Source organism: Arachis hypogaea, chromosome 17 (assembly GCF_003086295.3).
Source record: "Arachis hypogaea cultivar Tifrunner chromosome 17, arahy.Tifrunner.gnm2.J5K5, whole genome shotgun sequence".
Taxonomy (NCBI): Eukaryota; Viridiplantae; Streptophyta; class Magnoliopsida; order Fabales; family Fabaceae; genus Arachis; species Arachis hypogaea.
The window spans coordinates 106609020-106619636 of record NC_092052.1 but is presented as its reverse complement, the minus strand read 5'-3'; positions in this window follow the sequence as shown (position 1 = coordinate 106619636).

Below are 10617 nucleotides of genomic sequence, written 5' to 3'. Positions count from 1 at the left end.
GATTACGTGGTTATACCAAGACAAGCTCAAGTTCATCTTGGAAGAAACAAGATTCACGTCCGTAAAGAGTAAAACTAGAAAGATGCTCAAGTCGTTTAAGAAGGAGTCCAAGTAGAGTTCCAATGTAGGTCTTAAAAGAAGATTAGATCGGTTCGTGCAGATTCTGTTGTTATCTCCCTTCATCACTGGCATAACCAGTGCCCCTCACAAGGAAAACACTTAGTCGGACAGTTTTCTCTTCTAATACTCCTTTTAACTCGATCCTAGGTTCTACCGATTATAATGGTGTCTTCGGTTGCGGTACAATCAAAACTGATCCGACTTCCGGCACTAAGTCTATCGCAAACTCACTTTCTCTCTGAGATGGAGGTTCTGGTACACTTTCAGAATTGTCTCGGAAACTCTCTCACAATAGCGACTTGGTCTCATCTTCACTCGCCTCTCAAACGATTAGCAACTAAAGGTTGAATCCGTTCCATTCCTCATCCTCGTAGTTCACTATCATTGGGTTTCAAACAATAACCCCGCACAGTCCTCAATACTTCCGATCCCTTATATATCATCCAACCCGCTTCCACTGCATCACTCTGATTTGTTTGTCTTTAAAAATTTGTCATTTGATGTGACTACCTCACGTAGCACTCTTACGTTGGTTCTAAGTTAATTACCTTAAATTCTAATTTGTCACTTCTATCTTAAGTACAAATAAACGCAATGTCACAACATTCTATAGTATGATTGAAATTACATTAGCGGTTTCGCGATTACCTCCACCTCGTGGTGACCGATCGGCACCCTAAGTTCTCCCTTGTGGACAGTTCCAGGACATATGCCCAGGACGACCGCACTTATAGCATAAGCCCGAACCAAAACGACACGGCCTATTTGGGTTATAGCTTCCGCACTTCTGACAACTTGAATCATCTGAAGTAGTCGTTGACTGTTTTCCTTTTCTCTTGAATTCTTTACCCCTTGGTGCGAAGTTCTAATTATGTTCCCTTCGGTGAAATCCCCGGCCAACATTTCTTTCCATAGCAGCGTTCCTTAAACACTCTTCTGCAACCTTACTCTTGTTTACCAAGTCTGAGAAAACTCTGATCTCCATCGGACCCACTGAACTCAGTATATCACTCCGGAGTCCTCCTTCATATTTGATGCACTTCCATTCCTCAAAGTCTCCCGGAGCACCCTGAAAAATCTTGGAAAATTGACATAATTCCTCAAACTTGTTTGTGTATTCGGCTACAGACATTTGACCCTGCTTCAATTGCAACAATTCAAGCTCATTAGCTGTCCTGACTGAATTGGGGCAGTACTTTTTGTAGAATTCCAATTGAAATGCATCCCAAGGTATTGCAACATCGTCTTGCTACAGCAGGCGTCGCGTACCCTGCCACCAATACTGAGCTTCACCCATTAACTGATAAATTACAAATTCAACACGTTGATTTTCAAGGACTTGTTGTGCTTGTAAAGCCCATTCCATTGCCTGAAACCAGTTATCTGCCTCTATGGAGTCCGTCGTCTCTCTAAAGATGGGCGGGTTTACCTTCAGGAAGGTTTCTAAGGTCATTGGCCGCTCCTCTCCGTCACCGCCATTCCCATTACCGGCTTGATTCCCAAATGCTGCAACTGTAGCCTGCATAGCAGCAGCCATGTTCTCTAGGGCAGTCATAAAGTTTGTGGGATTATTCTCAGGTTTCATATTACTAGCCCTATCTCCCCCTCGACCGTGATCACGTCCACGAGTCGCCATTTGGTTCCTGTTCATACCAAACAAGTGATATCAAGGTGATCAGTCTCAATATTGCAAGTCTAGTGCTTCAAAGTCCCAAATGCATGCTCATGAATATTCATGCCACATATATCAGTTAGATATCCTAATTTAGCATGTACAGATACCCAGAGTATGTCCAGAAGCATAGTCAGTCCGTTCTTTAGGCTCTACAGGAATGAACTGCTCTGATACCATAATGTAACACCCTACCACACAGAGCTTTACATCTAGGATATAAAACAGAGGTGGCGAGGCGCTACGACCTCTAAAAATAAAATTTATTATATAATATAGTGAAAAGATTTATAACTAGGAGCCTCTGAAGAAAGGAATAAAGCAAAAATCGTTAAACCGAAAAGCGTAACACTCCATGTACGGTAACGTAAGCAAGATAGAGCAAGCTAACGAATTTATATACTAAGAGTTCCAAAAACACATGTAACAAAACTCAAGACTCGACTCGCGAAGATAAACCGGTTTGAGTACATGGTTATACATATATAGGTATATAGGAAAACTCAAAAGATAAATCCAAAATACAAAGTTATAAAAACCTGAGTCTCCAAAGTCACCTCTAAAAGGAATTAATACAGCATATATATAATAGGTAGATATAATAAGTATCTAAGCAAATACAAATGACCAAAATAAACCCAAAAGATGGAGATCTTCACAATATCAGAAGCTTCCAGCATGCCTTAGCGAGGAGCCTCATGTCCTGTATCTGAAAACCACAAAATCCGCATGGGTAAAAACCGGAGGTTCTCAGCATGGTAACAGTGCCCACATATCTAACATATAATGTCCTGGGAAAGCCGAAGGCAATCCTAGAACTTTCAATAGATAATTAAAGCTTATAACATAACTAAACCATAAAGATAAAACAGGCAACTAGTTTAGGGTCTTCAGAACTATCTAAAACTCCCATTTCCAACTCCTCCGAACCTCCCCACCATCATTGGAAACAAATGCAACAAACACAATTATTACAAACAGAAAAATCACAAATAGGATTTAAATATAGCAGATAATCAAGTAACATTTAGTTATGCAATCATTTAGGCAATCCAAACAAGACATATAGATGCATATGATCCATGCCTATCCTTGTGGCTGATGAGTCTCATCTGTCGGTTATAGAGCCAACCCGACATGTCCTGGTAGCTAACCATTGGACGGAACACCAACATAGAGCAAGTGGGATAATGCCACAACCCTTGCATCTTACCCGCGTACCCGGAGCAGGCTAGGGGACAACTTCACCTTGCCTCTTACCCAGGCAGTGTTACATTCTCGGCCTGAAGCAAGCGACAACAGAACACAGCCCTTGCGTCTTACCCGAAGCCTTGGACTTTCCTAGAGCAAGTGGATAATACCACTGCATCTTACCCGGCTTATTGGCTTTTACCCGGAGCAAGTGGATAACACCACTGCATCTTACCCGGAGTCACATACAGAAACACACTTTCATTATCATTACCATTCATTCATTCATCCATTCATTCTCAATTCATACTCGGAGCAAGTGGATAACACCATTGCATCTTACCCAGTGTTCTCACCTCTTACCCGGAGCAGGTGGTTAACACCACTGCATCTTACCTGGAGGCACATCGCAATCAATTCCGATTTTGTCATCTTTATAATTCATTCACAATCAGTCACAAACCATCATCTCACATACAGCCATTCGGATCATCTCATACGCAGCCATTCGGCTCATATCATACACAGCACTCCACCATCCTCCTTAACAACTCATAACATCATCATTAATCATAACTCCTCATTATATCCCCTTCCCTAGTTTTCTCTCAATCACCAAGCATTCTACATTAATTTTAGATTTAAAAGATGAAAATGGGGGTTTATAAGCCTGAAACAGCATCTCGGAAGGTTGCAAGCTTGTTGGGAAGGTGAAAGACTTGAAAATAAGGGTTTTATAAGAAAATAGGGTCGCGTGCGTATGCACAGGGGTGTGCGTGCACATGCCCAGAAGTGTTTTCAGAAAGTGTGCGTATGCATAGAGCTGTGCGCACGCATAGAAAGAAAATTTTCCATTGTTGAGTGCGCGCACAAGGTGTGCCAGTGCCATCAACAGAACGTTCTTCCCAACGTGTGCATACGCACAGAGATGTGCGCACGCACAGCTTGCAAAAACATTATTGTTTGTGTGCACGCATAGGGCGTGCTAGCGCTCCCAGCCGCAGCCACTTCCCTGTGTGTGCGCACGCACAAGTGTGTGCGTGCGTACAGGTCCAAAAATCCACAGGGTGTGCGTGCGCACAAGCTTGTGCGTGCGCACAGAAACTAGATATCACAAATTCTGCAGAATTTGCAGAATTTAGATTTCATACCCAGACTTTCAACGATCATATCTCCTTCCATAAAATTTAGATTTCAACCAAATTTTAACCATTTTAAAGCTTATGAAATTATCTTTCATTTGATATAAAAATCATCAAATTCCAAAAATAATAGCTCAAAATATGATCCATTGAAGTTCGTTAAATTTGTATTTTTGTCAAAACTCATAAACTTCCAATTTCTAAAAACATACACTTCAAATTTCATCCAAAACCAACTAAAATCCGCCTTTCCAACAGCAATTATTTTCAAACCTCATTCAATCATCAACCCACCAATTCTTTCACATTTAACCAAATCTCAATTCAAGAATTCAATTCATAATCTACATTCCTTATCTAAGTTTCTCAAATAAATATTCAAGTTCAAAAATCACCACATGTACACACATATTAATTTCACACACCCAAGTATGCTTACGAATAAGAGCACCAATCTCACCAACATTTAAGCATATCAATCCATATCACATTCAAACTTCACATGCCTTACCAATAATTATCACCATTCACAATCATTCTACCATTATCCACATATTTTCAACTTAATCCACTTCATCCGACAACCATATTAACATTTTAAACTCCACTAATCACATACACTACAACACAATTTATTTCAACCAATCAATAACACCAATAATTCATCTCCTATCTTAGGGTCTCTAGTCTAAGTTTTCACACCACATTACATTTTAGATACAGGAAATCGAAACCATACCTTGGCCGATTCCCGTCTAACCCGGAACACTTGCAATTTTCACTTTTTTCCTCAAGCTTTCGGGACTCAACACTTTACCAATAGAATTTCCAGCTTAAAATCCACTTCTAAGCTTCCAAAATTACCAACAAGTTTCAACAAGCATCAACAATCAATTTTTTCCAAGCTATACACATTAATTACCACAAATCAATACCTAGGGTTCATCAAAATCACAATTTCACAAGATAAAGAGTTTTCTTACCATTTTCGGTGGTTTTTGGGACATAAACCACCAATTGCCCAACCTTAAGTATCACCTAAACAATCAAAACACAAAAATTTCTTCAAAATCATTACCCATATTTTCGGAAATTTGGGGCAGAGGAAAAGAGATAAAAATTCATAATCTTACCAACAAAAATTAGATAGAACTGACGGGCTCGGCAAGAGCTTCACGTAGCCACTGACGACACGTAAATCGGAGCACTGTAACTCGAGTTATGTCCCCCGGAAGTGGTGGATAAATAGTAACACTTCTCTTCTCCTCTCTTCACATATGCAGCTGGTGTGTTGTGTTTTGGTGGAGTGTATGAGCTGAAAAGCTCATTTAGTGAACTTATATATGTTGGGCTTGGGCCCAACTTGGGCCCGGTCCAACCCGTTAGTATTTTTGGCCCAATTGGCTCCAAATTGGGCCAAACTTTTAAAATTAGTGTCCGGTTTTCAATTTTAATTATTCTCCTAACTTTTTATATTGTTTTTAATTATTCTCGCATAGTACCAAATGGATCTAAGCCGGTACTGCCGGTTAATTTATTGATACGTGGTTTTACGCAATTTTCCGAAGAAAATTACATTTTTCAACTCAGAAAAATCTATTGAATCCAAATATCATATTTATATTTTCTAATTAATATTCTAAACTTTTGAACCTAATTCGGGCAATTAAATTATTTAAAATTACTTAATCGGTTAATTAATTCGCGATTCTTACAGTAGGTGTAATTAAATAGTTAGATCAAATTGGTCAATCCATTTATTGAATGTAAAATTTCATATCGTCATTAATTTTAATAGGGACTTGATGTTTATGAGTGATATAATGTAACAATTGTTACGAACATGGTCCTCCCTTTATATCCAAAAAAACCAATAGTAAAAGTGTAAGAACTGAAAATAATTAACCAATTAATTAACGTAAAATAATAATAAATTAATTGTCTAAAAATAGGTCGAAAATATAGAAGTCTTAATTTTAAAATTTGGAAGTGAGATTTTAATTCAGTAGAATTTTTTGAGTTGGAAAATGTAATTTTTTGTGAAAAATTACGTAAAAAATACGTACCGATATATTAGCCGGCAGTACTGTCTTAAATCTGTTTGGTACTGCGTGAGAGTAATAAAAAACTGTAAAAAAAACTTAGAAAAATAATTAAAGTTAAAAATTAGGCGCTAATTCTAAAGGTTTGGCCCAAAATTGGAGCAAACGGACCAAAAACACTAACGGATTGGACCGGACCCAAGCCCAACATATATAACCTTAATTAATGAGCATTTTAGCTCATTCCATGGAGCCAAGAGAGGGAGCACGGTGAGAGTGAGAGAGGAGAGCAAAGAAACAAAAATACTATTCTCAATCACCTTCATTTGATCATATTTTGAGCTACGGTGCTCTGATTTGCGTCTCGTTTGTGGCTACGCGAAGCTCTCGTCGAGCACGTCGTTTCTTTATATTTATAGGCTTATGTTTTTTTATTTTAACCTAAAAAAATATTATAAATACCTCCTAAATTATTGTAATCGTCATATTGAGTGATTAGAGGTGTGAAAAGTCTCTTTTGGCTTCATGATGAAATCATGGTGTAGACAAGTGAGGTTGAGTAAGTCTCTTTTGTTGCTTCAGAAAATTGGGCAGAAGGTTGAGTGTGTCCCTTAAATTCAACTCTCAAAGTATAGTGTGGACAAGTTAGGTTGATTGAGTTCCTTTCTTGTTACATTAAGAAATTGAATTAAAAGTAAAGTGATTCTCTTTGTATTCAATTTCAATCAATTCTTTGTTTTTCATTTCAATTTTAACATATCTTTTTATTCAATTTGAATTATTGTCTTTTATTTATTTTGAGTTCTGTTCTGTATCAATAGACTTATTTCATAATATATATGTTTAACGGTTAAATACTTTATTGCATTTTGAATTTGAACTTTATCCTAAAGTAATATACTCTTAATTCTTTAGAATTGAATACTAATAAAATTGTACAATAATAATATAAATATTAGTTAATATATAAATATTTATTAAATTATCAAATATATTTTAACCTTAAATAAAATTAATTTTTCCCGTGTAAAAGTAAAATAAAAGGATATTTACAAATATCCTAAAGTTCTAACTATATAAATCATATATCTTAATTACTCACTAAATTAATAAATATATATTTGTATAGCAGTAAGATTAGGAATTTCAGTATTGAGTCGAATAAAATATTTCATCGTTTAAAAAAGAAATCAAGGGGTGACTTAATAGGCCCAACTGAATGATTCTATTTAGCCCAATGCATACCAAAATTTGAATGTCATTAAAGTTTTAATAACATAATTAATGTTACATTTAAACAGACAAATTCTAAAGATTGCAGTATTCTTATTGCACAGTATAAAAGATAGCACAAATTACAGACACCAAGTGTCACTCATAAAACCAAAGTACGTTATTTCTCTGTGTATAAATGTCTTTTAGCATCAACACTATAGATTTCGTCTTATATTTAATATATGTATGATCGTTTCGACAAATCAAGTAGAATTATAGACACATTTATATACCTAAACATTTTGGATCAATAAGTATATATAGCTATTTTATACGTGAAAATTGGTGAAGGTCATTAGAAATATATTGATTACTATATTTTTTAATTAAAGAAAATACTCTATTTGTTTTAAATTAATTATCTCTTTTTTTGTTTTAAATTAATTATCATTTTGAGATTTCGATAAATCATAAGTAATTTATACATATTATATCATTCAACCATTTATTGAAAACAAAGAGAAAAAATGTAGAGTGATTAATAAAGGTTTTTTTTTCCTTTCAAATTTATAGTTTTTAATGAAATTCAAAAGTTACTTCAATAATTATATATAATCAAAAAGATATCATTCATTTTAAATTTATAAATTTTTAATAAAATTTAATATCATTTCAATAATTATATATAGCTTACTATCTTTTTTAAAATTAATTATTTATTTTTAAATTAATTATTATTTTAGAATTTCAATAACTCATAATTAATTTATACCTATTAATATGTGTGCATGTTCAAACCATAGGGTTGAATAAATAGTTATTATCTTAGTATATAGTAATTTGCTAGATACATACTATTTTAGATGGTAGTCTATTTTGCCGATGTAAACTAAATTTATCCTGTTACATTAATAACATTAATTAATAATGTATGTATACCTATTTAAATATGCAATTTTATATTTATTTGCGTTTTGAAAGGCAAAAGTATGACACGTTATAAAAGTATGAAATGTGACGGTATATTAAAGGAAATTGAAACAAGGACTAATTGGTAAATTGTGATTCACAATTTTCACAATTCCGTACAACTAACCAGCAAGTGCACTGGGTCGTCCAAGTTAGGGGTGCACAGACCCGGTCCAGTCCGAAGGCCCGGCCCGGTCCCGAACACTTTTGGGGCTAATTTGGTGTGATTTCATCGGGTTTAGGGTCGGGTAAGGGTCTCAAAAATAGACCCGGTCATTATTTCGGGTCGGGTCCGGGTCATAGCTCGGGTCACCCGAAGTCGGTCCGGTGACCCAGTCATCATACACAATTAATATTTTGTGTTATTAGTGATGGATCATGACTATTCTTATGTGGAATTTAAGTATTGTAAATCTTAATATTTTGTGTTGTTAGTCATTATAAAACTATAAGTTAATGTTTTATGTTTATAATGTATAAGACTTTAGACTAATGCATAATATTGTATTATTTGTATTGATTTAAATATTTGGTATTATTAGACAATATTAGTATTAATTGTGGTTATACTTTAGTATTGATTGTGGTTATACTTTAATTTTGAAGAAGGGTTGGTTCTTGTTATATTTTTCTAAGTGAATTTTACCATGTTAAATAATGGTTGGAGTCTTGGAAATTTGGATATTTTTACATGCTAGCTTACAAGAAGGTATCAACGTAATGTAATGTTAACGGCCCGGTTTTCACCCAGTTTTCACCCGATTTTTACCCGGTATAATTGTGGCCCAAAAGTGTATTGGTTTCATCGGGTTTAGGGCCGGGTTCGGGTCTAATAAATAGACCCGGTATATATTTCGGGTCGGGTCTGGGTCACATCAAACCCGGCTTCACCCGGCCCATGTGCACCCCTAGTCCAAGTAATACCTTACGTGAGTAAGGGTCGATCCCACGGAGATTGTCGACTTGAAGCAAGCTATGGTCATCCTTGTAAATCTCAGTCAGGCGGATTCAAATGGTTATGAGTATTGATAATTAAAAGGATAAATAAAACATAAAATAAAATAAAGTTACTTATGTAATTTATTGGTGGGAATTTCAGATAAGCGTTTGGAGATGCTTTGTTGCTTCTGAACTTCTGTTTTCCTATTATCTTCTTCCAACCATGCGTGCTCCCTTCCATGGCAAGCTGTATGATCCTATCGGATGAAAAATACCAGGTACGATCTCTGCACGGCTAATCAACTGTCGGATTTCTTGTCTCGGATGAAAAATACCAGGTATAGCTACCGCACGGCTAATCATCTGTCGGTTCCCGCTAGCATCGGAATAGGACCCTTGTCCTTTTGCACACTGTCACTGCGCCCAACATTCGCAGGTTTGAAACTCGTCACAGTCATCCCTTCTCAGATCCTACTCGGAATACCACAGACAAGGTTTAGACTTTTCAGATCCCAGGAATGTTGCCAATGGTTCTAGCCTCTACCACGAAGGTACTAATCTCAGATTCAGATGCTCTGTTGTCAGGAGAGACGATGTGAATCATTGATTAGAGACCCAAGAGAATATACTCGGGCTGTCGTCCAATGACTATGTTGAACATCATGTAGACCGCTTGTGGTTGTCAGGCACGTGGATCTTGGCTAAGCGAGTAACGAAGATAGTGGGTGGTTGTCACGGGTCACCTCTTCATTCTGACTTAACTGAATTAAGTACGAGAGTATATCTTGGAGAAGAAGTAGGCTTGAATTGAAAGAGAAACAATAGTACTTGCATTAATTCATGAAGAACAGCAGAGCTCCGCACCTTAATCTATGAGGTGTAGAAACTCCACCGTAGAAAATATATAAGTGAAAAAGGGTTAGGCATGGCCGAATGGCCAGCCTCCCATGGAGGTTCCAAGATTTAAAAAGTTACACATGATCAAAGATCAAAAGTGATACAAAGATATAAAATAAATCTCTAAAAGTAGTTTTTATACTAGACTAGTAACCTAGGTTTACAGAAAATGAGTAACTAAGTGCAGATAGTGCAGAAATCCACTTTCGGGGCCCACTTAGTGTGTGGTTAGGCTGAGCATTGAAGCTTTTCACGTGCATAGGGTATTCTTGGAGTTAAACGCCACCTTGGGTGCCAGTTTGGGCGTTTAACTCCAATTCTGGTGCCAGTTTGGGCGTTTTACACCAGGAAGTTTTAGGCTGGCTTTGAATGCCAGTTTGGGCCATCAAATCTCGAGCAAATTATGAACTATTATATATTTTTGGAAAGC